Here is an 18,505-nt window from a genome sequence, read left to right as displayed (position 1 = left end):
GGAAATGGTACTAATGCTATGCCATCCTTGGGAGAACTGAGGAATTAGTCACTCAAATCATTGTATGAAGGGCTTAATTCTCTCAGGAAACTCTGGTTGGGAGGGGCTTCTCTGGAGATTGAGTCTTCTGCTGACTCCTCTGCAACTAGTTGAAATAGAAAGAGAATGTAGAGGTTCCCATGGGAGGATTTTGAGGGGTCAAGCTGGAGTTGGTGACATCAATCACCAGTGTTAACTTGGCCAGAACAGTTCAATATTGTCACTAACTGCCAGAGAGGCCAAGAAACGTAGTCTAGCTGTGTGTCCAATAGGAAAAGAAGACAGGATTTGGTGAACCCAGAGTAATCTCTGATATGCTTCCTTTGACTCTGCTTCCCATTTCTATAGTTTATAGTAATCTGACGCCACATGTCTATTTCTTGCTTGTTTCTCCCATTAGAATGTAAATTCTATTGATTAAGGAATTTGTTTTATTTATATACCTCCTGATACAGTAGCTGGCACATAATAGGCAACATCTTGAATTAATTATCTCAAATACTACTGTATAATGTTCCAACATTAGAGTGTTCTTGCTATCTTTAGTCCAGCAAAACAGAAGGAAAGGATATCTTGGGAAGGCTCATAATAGCAGAGGCAATGAGATATTTATCCCTGCTTTGTTGACGTGAGAAAAGTTGCAGTGCATTCCAGAGCAGTGATATTTAGCCTGTGGGTTGTAATTCATTACTGAGTTTTGAAATCAATTTAGAATGCAGTGACCATCATTGGGTGTTTTGTTTTTGTTTTTGTTTTTAATTTTTTTTAATGTTTATTTATTTTTGAGAGAGAGAGAGAGAGAGAGAGAGAGAGTGAGTGAGTGGGGAGGGGCAGAGAGTGAAGGAGACAGAATCCGAAGCAGGCTCCAGGCTCAGAGCCCGATGCCGGGCTTGAACCCAGGAACTGCAAGATCATGACCTGAGCTGAAGTCGTACGCTCAACCAACTGAGCCACCCAGGCGCCCCGGGTTTTTGTTTTGTGTTGTTTTTTGTTTTTAATGTTTATTTATTTATTTTGAGAGAGAGAGATCCACATGTGTGCAAGAAGGGGAGGGAAGAGAGAAAGAGGGAGAGAGAGAATCCCAAGCAGGCTCAATGCTGTCAGCACAGAGCCCGATGCCAGGTTCAGTCTCATGACCCAAAGAAATCATGATCTCAGCCAAAATCAAGAGTCAGACGCTTAACTGATTCAGCCATCCAGGCGCCCCACCAGCATTGTTTAAAAAAAAAAAAAATCAAATAGAAAATATTAGAGTTTATTGCATGTAATAAAATTACTTTTTTTTTTTTTTTTTTTTTTGAGAGAGAGAGAGCATGTGCAGGGAAGGGGCAGAGGGAGAGGGAGAGAGAATCTTAAGTAGGCTCCACACTGAGCATGGAGCCAATCACAAGGCTTAGTCTCATGACCATGAGATCATGACCTGAGCCAAAAATCAAGAGTCAGATGCTTAACCGACTGAGCCACCCAGGGCACCCCTAAGGTTACCTATTTTCAGTTATTATTGTACGTATATATGAATAGTGGGTTGCCATATTAAATGGCATTAAATGTATTAAATGTGGTTTTTTTTTTTTTTTTAACATTTATTTATTTTTGAGACAGAGACAGAGCATGAACGGGGGAGGGTCAGAGAGAGAGGGAGACACAGAATCGGAAACAGGCTCCAGGCTCCGAGCCATCAGCCCAGAGCCTGACGCGGGGCTCGAACTCACAGACCGCGAGATCGTGACCTGGCTGAAGTCGGACGCTTAACCGACTGCGCCACCCAGGCGCCCCTATGTGTTTTTTAATTGTGGTAAAAATACATAGAATGTATAATTTATTATTTTAAATATTTTTAAGCATACAGTTCAGTAGTGTTAAGTATATTCACATTGTTTTGAAACAGATCTCCAGAACTTTTTCATGTTACAAACCTCAAACTCTGTACCCATTAAACAACTCCCTTTCCCACCTTCCCTGCTCTCCCAGTTCCAGGTAACCACCATTATCCTATCTGTTACCATATATTAGATGTGTTTTTTACTATCCAAAATATGTTTGAGAAATATTGGTCTAGGACATCAGCTACATAGTGTCTACTCCAGCTCAAACAGCTGTGTGTCTATTGTATGTCAGGCCACTGTGCTAAGTGCTGGAGATTCCAAGATGAGGTAGACATGGCCTCTGCTTTTGAGACGCTCCCATTCTACCTGGGGACAAAGACCAACAAAGCAAGCATTGTTTGCCAGGCAGAGAAGACAGTAATATTTTATAGGCCAAGTTAAAGGAGAAACAAAGCCACAGAAACCTCAGAATACAAAACCTGTAGCTTGGTGAGGCAGAAAGTGGCAGGCATTAAGATCAGGGAAGTGAAATAGAAGATTGTGAAAAGTCCTTGAAAGAAATATTTTGGATGATTTTCAAAGAGGCATGTTATCAGAGATTTTATTTATTGAGGGAATGATGTGGTTAGTAGTCTGTATTTGGAAGATTGGAGCTGTATGGAAGTTCTCTGGGGTACTCTCTGGGGGTATTTTTTTTTTTTTTTTAATGTTTATTTTTAAGAGACAGTGCAAGCAGGGGAGGGCAGAAAGAGAGGGAGACAAAGAATCCAAAGCAAGCTCCATGCTCTGAGCTGTTAGCATAGAGCCCAATGAAGGGCTGGAATTCATGAATGGTGAGATCATGGCCTAAGTCAAAGGCTTAACTGACTGAGCCGCCCAGGCACCCCTGGGGTATTTTTTTAAAGTTGAGGCTAGAGGAAGCATAAAGAGTGGACACAAATTTCAGGAGCAGACTAAATCTTGAAGCCCAAGATTGAATGTGTGTGGGGTGGGGGAAGGGTGATGTGGTGAGGCAGAGGGAGGAGGTACAGATAGGCTTCAATGGTGATGGTGACCAGGAGACCTAGTACAGATTTGGCCTTGGTTATTCAAGTGCAAACCTCCAGAGTCAATGAGAAATAGGTCTGGAGCTCAGGAACAAAGCAGGAATATACAAATGGATTTGAGACATGTATGAGGAGGGGGAGGAGGAGATCACCATTCTACTGAGATTGGTGATGTAGAATCAGATCTGATTCCGTTGGGCTTCAGGTTTATCAGGTGTGTTTTAAAAGTTGTCTTTGCCGTTTTGCTCTGGAGTTTTAAATAGCGTGCATAGTAATTCTAGCCATCGAGGAATGGAAAGAAACGGTAGCAGGACATAAACTATGAACCAATTGACAATTGAACAACTACTGATTTTTATCATGGCGAGTTATGTTTACTTGTTAGGTGGTGGGTTTTGTCACATCTTCTCATCCTGCTGGATATGTAATGACATTTTTCAAGGCAAATGAATATGTCCAGGACAAGCCTTTGTGATGATGAATATGCCTATGCAGATGTCTTCACTCATAAACATAAATTTTAAGTTATTCTCTATGATTAAAGCCACTTTCTGCTTGTTGACAGATAATCTTTTGAAAAACAGAGATCTAAGACCAGCAAGAGAACAATGATTGTGAAGTCCAGATTGGCTTTTACTGATCATGGACTTGAGAATTGATTGTGACATCAGGTCACAGAGGAGCAGAGATTATTTTCTAAAGTTGTTAGTGAATGCAATCCTGTTAGCTCTTCAAAAATAAGGATTTTTAGCAGTAGTAAAACAGTTTACATCAGCCATTAAGAATCATATCAGAGCCGTGATGAGATACTTTATACCCACTTGTTATTATAATAAAACATATATAGTAACAAGTGTTGGCTAGGATGTAGAAAAATTGGAACCCTCATGCACTGCTAGTGGGAATGTCGAATGGTGCAGCAGCTTTGGAAATAGTCTAGCAGGTTCTCAAAAGGTTAAACATAGAGTTACCATATGACCCAGCAATTCTACTCCTATGTATATACCCAAGAGAAATGAAAACATATATCCACATAAACATGTACACATGAACCATGAGATCACGACCTGAGCCAAAGTCAGATGCTTAACAGACTGAGCCACCCAGGCGCCCTGACGAAGAGAACAGTTTTAAAAAGAACTGTGCATGCTGGTCTTAGAAAAGTACTCAATTTTTTCGACCTGGTTTGTCAATAAATTTCGATTAGTTTGAAAGTATTATTTTTTGATAAACTGAGGTATTCTCAGAAATTATTCAATTAGGTAAAAAAATTATTCAATTAGGACTCTAGATACACATTTTTTAAAATTAATTTATTTATTTTGAGAGAGAGAGAGAGAGAGGGAGGGAGGAGCAGAGAGAGAGGGAGAGAAAGAATTCCAAGCAGGCTCCACACTGTCTGCGCAGAGCCCAGTGCAGGTCTCCATCCCATGAACTGTGAGATCACAGCCTGAGCCAAAATCAAGAGTCAAGACACTTAACTGACTGAGCCACCCAGGCGCTCCAGGACTCCAGATACACATTTCTGTTTTTTAATTAAAAAAAATAATAATAATGTTTATTTATTTTTGAGAGGGGGGAGAGAAAGAGAGCATGAGTTGAGGAGTGGCAGTGAGAGAGAAACACACAGAATCTGAAGCAGACTCCAGACTCTGAGCTGTCTGCACAGAGCCCAATGCAGGGCTAAAACTCCTGAACCGTGAGATCATGACCTGAGCCAAAGTCGGACACTTAACTGACTGAGCCATCCAGGCATCCCTAGATACACATTTCTAATGGTGGCTTTTAACTTCATTTGAAGACATTTTAGGCATTTCAAGAAAGAAGGTACTTTCACAAAGTTGCATGGATGTGAGTGTTAGCCAGTTATCCTGCTAGCATCCTCTGGGTGATTCTTGATGTTAACCTTCTATAGTTACTTGTGTGGCAGGCTGAGAGCATGGGCTGTGAAGCTGAGACTGTCTGCCACCAAGCCTGGTTCCACCTTTGTTAGTAGAGTGAGTTATTTAGCCATTCTGGTCTTTGATTCTTTATCTTTTAAGCATGACCTTGTAAGGTTTGTGTGAGAATTAAGTGACTTTGTACCTATAAAGCATTTAGGCCAGAGCCTGGCTCATATATATTAGAAACTGTTACTTCATCTTCACGATTTCCAGCATTCTTTGTCATCTTGATGGGCCGAATTTGCTTTTGTTTCTGTATTTATTAGGAGGATTAGGTTTGTAAGTGACAGAAAATCTGAACTAATAGCACTTAAAGAAAGCCTGAGGTGTAGCAGCCCAGGGCCAGTAGGACAGGAAGCTTGAAGAAGTTGCCAGGAATCCAGATCATCCTATCTTGCTACTCTGGGAGCCTATTCCTACTCTTCCAGAGTTAAAAGTCAAAAGATAATTAAAACTGAAATTGGATGAGCAAGGCAATTGTTATTTGGAAATTTAAAGTAAATCTCAGGAGAAATACCCAAAAAGTTGATGTGGTTGCCTCTGAGGAGCAGGAATTAGGAGTAGGGAGAGATGGATTGGAGGATGGCTGTGTTTGCTGATGTTGTTTTCTTAGTTATAGCTTATAGTACTATTTGTCTTTTAAATTCGTGGTATGTAATAGTTTGAAGACAAAATTGTTAGAAAATTAGAATCATATACTGTGCTTATGCAGCTTTTTTTCACGTAACAGTGTCTCTTGAAGGTCTCCCTGTCAGCTGATATAGGTCTCTTGCATCCATTTTAATGGCTACACAGAGGTGCATACTCTTGCTATACCAACATTTCATTTCCTTCATTTCTTTTTTTAGACCATTTCTTTCTTTCTTTTTTTTTTTCCTCCTGGCTGCTACATACAATACTAATTCCTAGAAGTGGAATTGTTGTTAACTCAAAGGCAGTTCGCATTTAGAATTTTGACAGAAACTGCCAAATTGCCTTCCAAAATTCTAAGATCACTCTGATAACTGTGTGGGGAATAGATTGAAGTGGAGCAGGATTGGCAGTCAGAAGATAAGTTCGGAGGCCTGTTGCAGGTCATCCAGGCAAGAAATGGTATACTTCAGGCTAGGGTAACGGTGGAGCTGCAGCAAAGTAGATTGATATAAGAAATAAAGTGAGAGGGAAAACAGATGGAGTTGTTAATGCGGTAGATGTGAGTAATGAAAGAAGGGAAAGAGTCAGTGATGATTCAGGTGGAGCAGTAACATCAGTTAGAGTCGCTATCAATGTGAGATGAATCCTGTTTGTCACGGCCAGACCAGAGGACTTCATAGATACTGTACCACTCTGACGTTTTATGATTGGGGGATCTTTGACAGCACCCTTATTTATGGATCGAATGATATCCATATTGAATGGAGAAATAGAGAAAAAGTGAAGGAAGAATAACAGCATTCTTCCCTTTCCCTGATCCACAGAGAAAGCAGAATGAATTTGTGAGTGTGAAATCATGGTGGATTTTTTTCTGTCTTCTCTTTTCCTTCTTCCATGTATGTATGTAAGTAAATCATTTCTGTACCCAACGTGGGGCTCAAATTCATAACCCTAGGAAAATAGTGCTCTTTCTGAGCCAGCCAGGCACCCCTCCTTCTTTACCTTTAAAAAATATATATTGTTACTATTATGTTTTTTAGTGTAAGCCAACAATGAGCTCTCTAGTTTATTGATTGATTGGGTCTCAGAACCCTAAGCACATTGCCCAACACTTTCCTTGCCTTACTCCCCTGATACCCTGCTTCTCCCTCATCTGTGTTTCTAGTCATCCTGGGACAGTCACACTCCGCTGAAAACTTTCTTGCCTTTGGAGCTTTCCTCAGGCTGTTTCATCTGCTCAGAGGTGCACTTTGATCCCCTGGCCTATGAGGGCCTGGCACAACTGCCACCCGTTGGTGGCAGTCCTTCCTGGCACTCCCCTTTTTGTGATTCACCACTCTTATTGGCCTGCTCTCACAGCTGCTTTGCATGCCACTTTTGAGTTTTACTCTGCTGTGCTGTTATACTGGTCCCCCAAACACAAGGCCCTCATTAATATCCTACTCTCATCGCCTACCTCTGTACACAGTTGGTGCTGCTAACATCCTGCCAGCCCAGCTTTTAGGTTCAGTGTACCTGCTGTTTGCCTTTCCAACAGTCGTAGAATGTTGTGTCCTTCTGAGCTTTGCCCTGCCTTAGTTGTGCTGATTATGTTCTCCAGGTTTTTATGCTCTTCCCTGCTACATTTATAGTGAAAAGTCTTTTATCTTGTTGAATCACATGTTTGAATTTATTTTTTTAAATTATTTTAATGTTTTTTCTTTTTTTTTTTTTTTTGAGAGAGAGAGAGAGAGAGAGAGAGAGCGCGCAACCACGCAAGCAGGGGAGGGGCAGAGAGAGAAGGAGACACAAAATTTGAAGCAGGCTCCAGGCTCTGAGCTGTCAGCACAGAACTTGATGCAGGGCTAGAACCCACAAACCATTATATCATGACCTGAGCTGAAGTAGGTGGCTTAACTGACTGAGCCACCCAGGAAGCTCCACGTTTGAATTTAAAACAGGAGAGACTTTTGGAAATGTTTTCAATTTCTCTAGCATGTTCTTAATGTTAATCTTCACATATAATAGTCTACCTGTTCCAGGAGAACCATGTTTTAATTTTCAAGGCATGTCAACATTTAGTAGTTCCTTTCATCAGGAATGATGAACTTTAACTTCCACCAAGATAGCATTTTTAATGTTTTTGAGGCCATGTTTTCAGACCAGGTAATCTACATTTTAAGTCTTTTTATCCCCTATCAGTATGTGTTTTTAATGAAAATTGAAGAACATTTTAGGCAGTGTTTTCCGTTGGAGGATTTTCTTATACCTGCTATGCTAGTTGAATATTCATCTGATCCACATAAAGTCTGATGGGCTGTTTTGAGCTAAGTAGTGGTGAAATTAGAACAAGGTGGTCTCTTTGACTGCTATAGTTATTAACATTCTCTGGATGCCTTGGCAGTGTATCTTGCTCCAACAGCAGCTGTTTCTTCTGGTCCTATAAAACCTTGGAAGACATGTACTAATTTAAAAATAAATTGTACATCGGTTTATCAGGCAGCATGTTCATCCACTCATTCATTCAAGCTAAATGCCTTAAGACTCTTGTTTTTAATTACATTTTCCACTACAAGTCAACTTTTCCTTTTTTATACTTTTGTACTCTTTTGTAGCAACAGAATGCTTCAGAAATTTAAAAAATCGTTTTGTCTTTTTTGCATGATTTATGAAAATAGTGATTTTAAGTCTGCATTTAAAACTTTTAGGGGTGCCTGGATGGCTCAGTCAGTTAAACGTCCAACTTTGGCTCAGTTCATGATCTCACGGTTTGTGAGTTTGAGCCCCACATTGGGCTCTCTGCTGCCAGTGCAAAGCCTGCTTCAGGTCCTCTGTCTTCTTCTCTTTCTGCCTGTTCCCCGCTTGTTCTCTCTCTCACTCTCCCAAAAATAAATAAACATTCAAAAAAAAATTAAAATTTTAGTTCCATATATTATGAAACGCAATGAATTTCAGCACATTATTTAATTTACTTTAAAAAACTATGCATGCCCTTTTGATTTTAGCCGTTCTGACAAGTATAAGGTGATATTTCATTGTGGCTTTTATTTGCATTTCCCTGACAGTGTTGATGAGCATCTTTTCATGTATCTTGGCTATCTGTATGTCTTTGGAAAAACATCTATTCAAGTCCTCTGCCCATTTAAAATTTTTTATTTTAATTTTAGTTTTTATTCAAATATAATTAACATAGTATTACATTAGTTTCAAGTTTACATTATAATGATACAACCATTCTATAAATTACTCAGTGTTCATCACAATAAGTGTACTTTTTTTTTTAATGTTATTTTTGAGGGAGGCACACACACAGCGTGAGCTGGAGACGGGCAGAAAGAAAGGGAGACACAGAGTCCAAAGCAGGCTCCAGGCTCTGAGCTGTCAGCACAGAGCCCAATGTGGGGCTCAAATTCATGAACCATGAGATTATGACCTGAGTCGAAGTCTGACACTTAACCGACTGAGCCCCCAGGCACCCCACAGTCAGTGTACTCTTAATCCACTTCACCTATTTTACTCATCCCCCTTCCTACTTCCCCTCTGGCCACCACCAATTTGTTCTCTGTATATGAGTGTTTTTTGGTCTGTTTTTTCCTTTGTTCATTTTTCTTATTTCCTAAATTCCACATATGAGTGAAATCATACAGTAATTGTCTCTCATTTTTTTTTAAAGATTGTATTTTTAAGTAATCGCTACACCTCCCATGGGGCTCAAACCCACAACCCCGAGATCAAGAGTTGCACTCTTCACCGACTGAGCCAGCCAGGTGTCCTGTCTTAATTTGGGTTTTTGGTTTTGGTTTTTTTGTTTTGTTTTGGGTTGGGTTGGGTTGGGTTTTTTTGGTGTTGAATTGTGTAAGTTCTTTATATTTTGAATATTTAAAAAAAAATTTTTGGGGGTGCCTGGGTGGCTCAGTTGGTTAAGCGTCCGACTTCGGCTCAGGTCATGATCTCGCGGTCCGTGAGTTCGAGCCCCGCGTCGGGCTCTGTGCTGACAGCTCAGAGCCTGGAGCCTGCTTCAGATTCTGTGTCTCCCTCTCTCTCTGCCCCTCCCCTGTTCATGCTCTGTCTCTCTCTGTCTCAAAAATAAATAAAACATTTTTAAAAATTAAAAAAAAAAAAATTTGTAACATTTATTTATTATTGAGAGACAGAGACAGAGCATGAGCATGGGAGGGGCAGAGAGGAGGAGACACAGAATTTGAAGCAGGCTCCAGGCTTTGAGCTGTCAGCACAGAGCCCGGTGCGGGGCTCAAACTCACAAACCGCGAGATCATGGCCTGAGCCGAAGTCGGACGCTTAACCAACTGAGCCACCCAGGCTCCCCTATGTTTTGATATATTAGATATATCATTTGCAAATATCTTCTCCTATTCAGTAGGTTGCTGTTTTGTTTTGTTGATGGTTTCCTTTGCTGTGTAGGAGATTTTATTTTGATGTAGTCTCAATAATATATTTTTGCTTTTTTTCCCTTGTCTCAAGAGATATATCTAGAAAAATGTTGCCATGGCTGATGTCAGAAATTACTGCCTTTGTTCTCTTCGAAGATTTTTACGGTTTCACATCTCACATTTAGATCTTTAATCTATTTTGGCTTTATTTTTGTGTATGGTGTTAGAAAGTAGTCCAGCTTCACTCTTTTGCATGTAGCTGTCTAGTTTTCTCAGCACCATTTATTAAAGAGAAGCTGTCTTTTCCCCATTATGTATTATTACCTTCTTTGTCATAGATGAATTGGCCATTTAAGCGAGGGTTTATTTCTGGGCTCTCTCTTCTGTTCAGTTGATCTATGTATCTCTTTTTGTGCTAGTAGCATACTGTTTTGAGTGCTACAGCCTTGTAGTATATCTTGAGATCTGGTATTGTGATACCTCCAGCTTTGTTTTTCTTCCTCAAGATTGCTTTGGCTATTTGGGGCCATAAAAGATGAGATCTTGCCATTTGTGACTACATGGATGGACCTAGGGTATTATCTAAGTGAAAAAAGTCAGACTGAGAAAGACAATACCATATGATTTCATTCATATGTGGAATCTAAAAAACAAATGAATAAACAAAAAGCAGAATTAGACCTATAAATCCAGAGACAGTTGCCAGAAGTGGGATGAGGAGATGGACAAAGTGGTGAAGCGGAGGGGGAGATACAGGCTTCCACTTATGGAATGAATAAGTCATAGTAATAAAAAGTACAGCATAGGGAATATACTCAATGGTATTCTAATAGCATTGAATGGTGACAGATGGTAGGCTACACTTATGAGCATAGCATAATGTATACAGAAGTTGAATTACTATGTTGTACATCTGAAACTAATGTAACAGGTCAACAATATTCAAATAAAAAAAATTAAGGGGTGCCTGGGTGGCTTAGTTAAGCATCTGACTCTTGGTTTCGGTTTAGGTCATGATCTCATGGTTTATGAGATCAAGCCCCACATCAGGCTCCACACAGCACAGAACCTGGTTGGGATTCTCTCTCCCTCTCTCTGTCCCTCCCCCACTCATGCTCATGCTCTCTCAAAATAAATAAACATTGGACAAAATAAAATAAGTACACGTACAGATAAACTGTAAACATAAGTTTTATATAAATTTAACATAAATATACATATACTTTAATAAAGATGATAGAAATTTAAAAATTCAAAAGAAAAAAAAGACTATGTATGCATTTAATTTACTTTGAATTGGTTATACAGAAACATGATTTGACAACAGAATAAAAATGAAATGATAAAAAATGAAAGTCTATCATGTTTGATTTGAGGGGCTACATTGAGATTAATTTTTAAATATTTATTAGAAAAAATTGCAACCCTACTGAAAAATTGAAAGAGCAAGTGAACTCCTAGATTGACTGCTTGTTAATGTTTTGCCATGCTTTGCTTTCTCTCTTACTTCCTCTTTATATACACATGCACATGTGTACACACACATATACATTATAATGTCATTTTTTGCTTTACACGTATTTACATTTTTAAAAATTGTAGACAGATACACAGAACCTAAATTTACCTTTTTTTTTTTTTTTTTTTTTTTTAATTTGAGAGAGAGGGGCAAGTGCAAGCAGGGGAGAGGGACAGAAAAAGAGAGAATCTTAAGCAGGTTCCACACTCAGCACAGAGCCTGACACAGGGCTCAACCCTGGTACCACAACCCTGGTACCATAACCCAAGCCAAAATCCAGAGTCAGTCGCTCAAATGACTGAGCCACCCAGGTGCCCCCAAATTTACCATTTTAAAGTAATTCACTGCCATTAAATACATTCATAACAATCACCACCATCTATCTCTAGACATCTTTGGGTATTGCAAAACTGAAACTCTGTACCCATTAAATAATAACTCCTCCCTCTCCCCTCCCCCTTAGCAACTGCTATTCTCGCTATTTCTATGAATTTGACTATTCTAGGTACCTCATATAAGTGGAATCATACAAGATTTGTCTTTTTTGTAACTGACTTTATTTGGCATAATGTCTTCAAGATTCATTCGTAGAATCTTATAGCAAGTTTCAGAATTTCCTTCCTTTTAAAGGCTGAATAATATCCCATTGTATGTATACCACATTTTGTTTATCTTTTCATCCATTGATGGATACTTGGGTTGCTTCCACCTTTTGGCTATGTATGTGGGTGTACTATAATATCTCTTTGAGACCTTGCTTTCAGTTCTTTTGGATATATACCCAGAAGTAGAATTGCTAGATCGTATGGTAATTCGTTTTTAATCTTTGAGGAGCTGCCATACTGTTTTACACAACAGCTGCACCATTTCACATTGTGGCCAAGAATGCAAAAGGATTCCAATTTCTTCACATTCTTGCCGCCCTTATTATCTGTTCTTGTTTTGTTTTGTTTTGTTTTTTAATGTTTGTTTATTTTTGAGAGAGACAGAGCATGAGCAGGAAAGGGGCAGAGGGAGAGGGAAAACAGAATCCGAAGCAGGCTCCAGGCTCCAAGCTCTGAGTTGTGAGCACAGAGCCTGGGACACTGGCCTCAAACTCCCAAACCATGAGATCATGACCTGAGCGGAAGTCAGACTCTTAGCCGACCGAGCCACCCAGGCACCCCTGCTCTTGTTTTTTTTTGTTTGTTTGCTTTTTTTTTTTTTTTTTTAAATAGTAGCCATCTTTAGGGGTGCCTGGGTTCCAGCCTTCCCCTCGGGCTCTGTGCTGACAGCTCAGACCCTGGAGCCTGCTTCAGATTCAGTGTCTCTCTCTCTCTCTCTCTCTCTCTCTCTCTCTCCCCCCACACCTTCCCCACTTTCTCTCTCTCTCTCTCTCTCTCTCAAAATTAAATAAGTATTTTTAAAAAAGTGTTTAATAGTAGCCATCTTTAAAAGGTGTGAATTGGTATCTCATTGTGTTTTTCATTTGCATTTCTCTGTTGATTAGTAGTATTGAGTATCTTTTCATGTGGTTATCTGTCATTTGTACATATTGGTTTTTGTTGTTTTTGTTGAGTGGTAGGAATTCTTTATTCTGGATGTAATAGATACATTATTTGAAAATACTTTCTCCCATTCCATGGGTTGCCATTTCACTTCGTTGTGTCTTTTTTTTAAGTTTATTTATTTTGGGAGAGAGCATGCAAGCTCGAGAGCTGGGGTGGGGAGGGTCAGAGAGAGAAAATCCCAAGCAGGCTCTACACTCTGTCAGCACAGAGTCTGAAGCAGGGCTTGAACTCAAAAACCATGAAATGAGCTGAAATCAAGAGACGCTTAACTGACTGAACCACCCATGTACTCCTGTTGTATCTTTTGATACACAGAAGTTTTTCATTTTGAAGTAGTCCAGTTTATCAATTTCTTTTTTTTTTACCTATGCTTTTGATGTTATATCCAAGAAAACATCGCCAAATCCAGTGTCATAAAGATTTTCCTGTGTTTTCATCTAAAGTTTTATAATTTTAATTTTATGTCTTTGGTCCATTTTGACTTCATTTTTATATATGGTGAAAAAGGTAAGAGTCCAGCTTCATTTTTTTTGCAGGTAGAGATCCAGTTTTCCCAACACCATTTGTTGAAAAGACTATCCTTTCCCCCTTGGGTGATTTTGGCACTTTTATTGAAAATCAATTCACCACATATATGAAGGGTTTAGTTCTGGGTTCTCTATTCCATGGGTCTGGTCTATATGTCTATCCCTATGACAATACCATATTGTTTTGATTACTGTAGCTTTGTAGTAAGTTTTGAAATCAAGTATGAGTCCTCCAACTTTATCTTTTTCAAGAATAGTTGGGCACTTGGGATCCTTTGAGATTCTACATGAATTTTAGGATGGATTTTATCATTCCTATAAAAAAAAAGCCACCATTGGAATTTTAATAGAGATTGCATTGAATCCGTAGATTACTTTGGATAGTATTGTCATCTTAACAATATTATGTCTTTTAGTCCTTTAATATGGGATGGGTTTCCATTTATTTCTGTCTTTTTTTCTCAAGCTTCATTTAGGTACAATTGACAAGTATTTAAAGATATTTAGGGGCGCCTGGGTGGCTCAGTCAGTTAAGCGTCCGACTTCGGCTCAGGCCATGACCTCGTGGTCTGTGGGTTCGAGCCCCGCGTCAGGCTCTGTGCTGACCGCTCAGAGCCTGGAGCCTGTTTCGGGTTCTGTGTCTCCTTCTGTCTCTGACCCTCCCCCATTCATGCTCTGTCTCTCTCTGTCTCAAAAATAAATAAACGTTAAAAAAAAATTTAAAGATATTTAAAGTGTACAACATGATGATTTGATATATAATGCAAAAGGTTTATTTATGTCTCCTTTAATTTCTTTTAGTAATGTTTTGTAGTTTTCAGTGTACAAATCTTTCACCTCCTTGGTTAAATTCATTCCTAAATATTTTATTCTTTTTGATGCTGTTATGAATGGAGTTTTAAAAATATTTTCTTTTTGGATTGTTCATTGCAGTTGTATAGAAATACAATTTTGGGTGTTGATTTTTCTTAACATTTATTTTTGGGAGAGAGAAAAAAAGAGAGAGGGACAGAGCATGCACATGTGTGACCAGGGGAGGGACAGAGAGGGAGAGGGAGGATCTGAAGTGGGCTCTGTGTGGACAGCAGAGAGCCTGATGTGGGCCTTGAACTCACGAACTGTGAGATCATGACCTGAGCCAGTGGGAGGTTTAACCAACTGAGTCACCCAAGCACCTCTTGCATGTTGATTTTATATCCTGCAACTTTGCTGTATTCATTTATTAAGTCTAACTTTTTTTGTGTGTGTGGATTCTTTAAGGTTTTCTACATAGAAGATCATGTCATTCCACAAGCAGATAATTTTACTGTTTCCTTTCTAATTTGGATGCCTTTTATTTCTTCTTATTTCCTAATTGCTATGGCCAGAGCTTTCAGTAATATGTTGAATAGAAATGGCAAAAGCAGGCATCCTGTCTTGTTCCTGATCTTAGGGAGAAACCTTCAGTCTTTTACCATTGAGTTGGTGATAGCTGTGGGTTTTTCATATGTGCCTTTTTCATGTTGAGGAAATTCCCTTATATTCTCACTTTATTTTTTACATGAAAGAGTGTCATTTTGTCAAATGCTTGTTCTGCATCATTGAGATGCTGATGTAGTTGCCCCTCCCCACCTCTTCATTCTATTAATGTGGTGTATTTTGCTTGACATTCTTTATTTTGAGCCACCCTTGCATTCCTGGGATAAATCCCACTTGGTCATGGTGTATAATCACTTTAATATGTTGCTAGGTACTATTTTTTTTGAGGATTTTGAGGATTTTTTATGTCTATATTCATAATGAATATTTTGTTTGCTTGCAATGCCTTTGTCTGTCTTTAGTATCAGGGTAATGCTGGCCTTACAAAGTGAGTTAAGGGGGCACCTGGGTGGCTCAGTTGGTTGAGTGTCCGACTCTTGATTTCAGCTCAGGTCATGATCTCAGGGTTGTGAGATTGAGCCCTTTGTCAGGCTCTGTGCTGAGCTTGGAGCCTGCTTAGGATTCTCTCTCTCTCTCTCTCTCTCTCTCTCTCTCTCCCCCTCTCTCTCCCTCTCTCTCCCTCCCTCCCTCCCTCCCCCTCTCCGCACCGTGTGTGTTCTTTCTCTATATAAAATAAAATAAAAAACAAGATGAAAAGTTTTTTAAAAACTGAAAAAAATAAAATAAGTTAGGAAGTATTCCCTTATCTTTGATTTTTTTGGATGAGTATAACAGGGGTTGATGTTAATTCTTTAAATGTTTAGTAGAATGTACAATGAAGACATCTAGTCTTGGGCTTTTCTCTGTTCAGGGATTTTTTTTTTTTTTTTTTTTTTTTTTTTTTAGAGAAGGAGAACAAGTGAGCAGGGGAAGGAACAGAGGGAGAGGGAGGGAGGGAAGGAGGGAGAGACAGAGACAGAGACAGAGAATCTTAAGTAGGTTCCACACTCCGAGCCCCATACAGGGCTTGAACTCATGAATTCATGACCTGAGCCGAACGAAATTAAGAGTCTGATCCTCAACCAACTGAGTCATCCAGGCGTCCCTGTCAGGAGATTTTTGATTACCAGTTTCATCCCCCTATTTGTTACAGATTGTTGGGATTTTTCTATTCCTTTTGTGTAAGTTTTGGAAGTTTGTGTATTTCTAGAAATTTGTCTATTTCCTCTATTTCATCTAGGTTATTCAGTTTGTTGGCATACTATTTTCAGAGTATCATAATCCTTTTTATTTCTGTGTATTCCATTGTAGTATCCCCACTTTAATTTTAGTAATTTAACTCTTCTTTTTTCTTAGCCAGTCTAAGTCAATCAGCAGCTTATTGATTTTGTTGATCTTTTCAAAGAATCAACTTTCAGTTTCACTGATTTTTTTTTCCTATGCTTTATTTTAGTTTCTCTCCACTCTGAATTTCCTTATTTCTGCTGCTTTAGGGTTCAGTTTGCCCTTTTTTCCCCTACTTCCTTAAGGTATACAATTAGCTTATTAATTTGAGATTTTTCTTCTTTTTCTTTTTTTCTTTTTTAAAATTTAAAAAAAATGTTTATTTATTTTTGAGAGAGAGAGAGAGGGAGACAGAGTGCAAGCGGGGGAGGGCAGAGAGAGAGGGAGACACAGAATCCGAAGCAGGCTCCAGGCTCTGAGCTGTCAGCACAGAGCCCGACGCGGGGCTCGAACCCACAAACCGTGAGATCATGACCTGAGCTGAAGTTGGACACTCAACCGACTGAGCCACCCAGGCACTCCTCTTCTTTTTGAACATAAGCATTTGTAGCTACAAATTTCCCTCTTTGCACTTTTAGTACACCCTTAAGTTTTAGTATATTGTTTTGTTTTCATTTATCTCCAGATATTTTCTGATTTTCCTTGCGATTTATATCTGTACATTTACATCAGTATTATTGTAGTAAGTTGTTGGTAGTGATGTTTTACAATTTCCAGCACTTTTAGATGTTATGTACCCAGAGAAGTTACCTCACATCATAGTTTTTAAAAATTTCAATGTGTTATTTTTTTTCCTAGAAATTCCAAATTTTTTTTCAATCCTCCTTGCTTTGTTTTGGTTGTATCTTATTCCTTTATTTATGCTTTGATTCCCATTTTTGTCTTTGTTTTAAACATTCTGTTCTGATTATAGTTCCATAATTTTAATATCTAATCCTTTTTTGATATACTCCCTGATAGCACCCATGCTAAATTGTTTCATTGTATGTTTTATAATTTTAGGTTATATACTGATGTTTAGTGGGGTTTTAATTATGGAAGTCCCATGAGGCCTGGATTGAGAGTGTAAGCTCTTACACATTTCATCTAATCTATTTGAGTGACAGGAATGTGTGTTTTAAGTGATTGAAGGAAACTCTCCCACACAACTCAAGCTAGAGTGCATGTTTCATGAAACCAGGAGTCTTTGTTTTAATCTACTACTGTCTCCCAAATTGTCTACTAACAGTGCTTGTCATGTACTAGGTACCCTACCTATATCTGTTGAACTGAATTTACCATCTTTCTTTGCTGGTGGGTGCATTAATTTTGACAAATCCACAGTTTCACTGAGGAAGTGGGAAAGGACTATCATAGGTACTTTCTATCAATAATGGCTCGGGTTTTCTTTTGAAATTTTACCTGTTTGTTCCAATAACATAACTTTTACCCCAAGCTATACAAAAAGATAATTCTTGTTCTGTTGTGGTGAATAAGCATTTGTCTCCTTCCTGAGTCTATTTTTGTTGAGGCCTCATATTAGTTGAGTTTGGCTCTCTGAGCCACCTTCAATTTATTTTTCACTAATCTTCAAATTTCTCCTTTTATGGAGGGTGAGAAGGGATATTTACATAATTTTTTAAATTACGATAATCAGATTAAGCTCTGAAAGTTAAAAAAAAAAAAAAACAACCCACCTTGGGGAACTTGGGTGGCTCGGTTGGTAAAGCATGTGACTCTTGATCTTGGGGTCATGAGTTCTAGCCCCATATTGGGTGGAGTTTCCTTTAAAAAAAATCTTAAAAAAAAACCCCTACATTATTCAAATGATATAGTTTAGTACTGAGAATTTAGATAACCACCAAACATAAGGAATGATAGGTAAAAAACAGGAAAAATTAGCAAAGAGAAAATTTATGTTTATTTTTCAACCTAAAGACATGTGGTACATTTTTCTGATTAATACACTGACCATGGGCAGGAGAAAACCTACCCGTATTGAATGAGAATATAACTTAACAGCTAATTTCTTTTTCACTTTAGTGTAAAACTTATTAAATTGTTTTAAAATGAAATTTATGTCCATCAACTGATGAATGGATAAAGAAATCGTGGTTTATATACACAATGGAATACTACGTGGCAATGAGAAAAAATGAAATATGGCCTTTTGTAGCAACGTGGATGGAACTGGAGAGTGTGATGCTAAGTGAAATAAGCCATACAGAGAAAGACAGATACCATATGGTTTCACTCTTATGTGGATCCTGAGAAACATAACAGAAACCCATGGGGGAGGGGAAGGAAAAAAAAAAAAAAGGTTAGAGAGGGAGAGAGCCAAAGCATAAGAGGCTGTTAAAAACTGAGAACAAACTGAGGGTTGATGGGGGG

General features: G+C 38.7%; 1 protein-coding gene across 1 annotated transcript in view; it reads left to right on the top strand.

Moving 5' to 3' along the window:
- PRKAR2A (protein kinase cAMP-dependent type II regulatory subunit alpha) overlaps nucleotides 1–18,505 on the top strand; it is a 111,621-nt gene that overhangs the window by 39,992 nt on the left and 53,124 nt on the right. The window lies entirely within an intron of this gene.

Source organism: Panthera uncia, chromosome A2, assembly GCF_023721935.1.
Source record: "Panthera uncia isolate 11264 chromosome A2, Puncia_PCG_1.0, whole genome shotgun sequence".
NCBI lineage: Eukaryota > Metazoa > Chordata > Mammalia > Carnivora > Felidae > Panthera > Panthera uncia.
The sequence above is the reverse complement of the archived record's forward strand: the minus strand, read 5'-3'. Positions and strand labels throughout refer to the sequence as shown.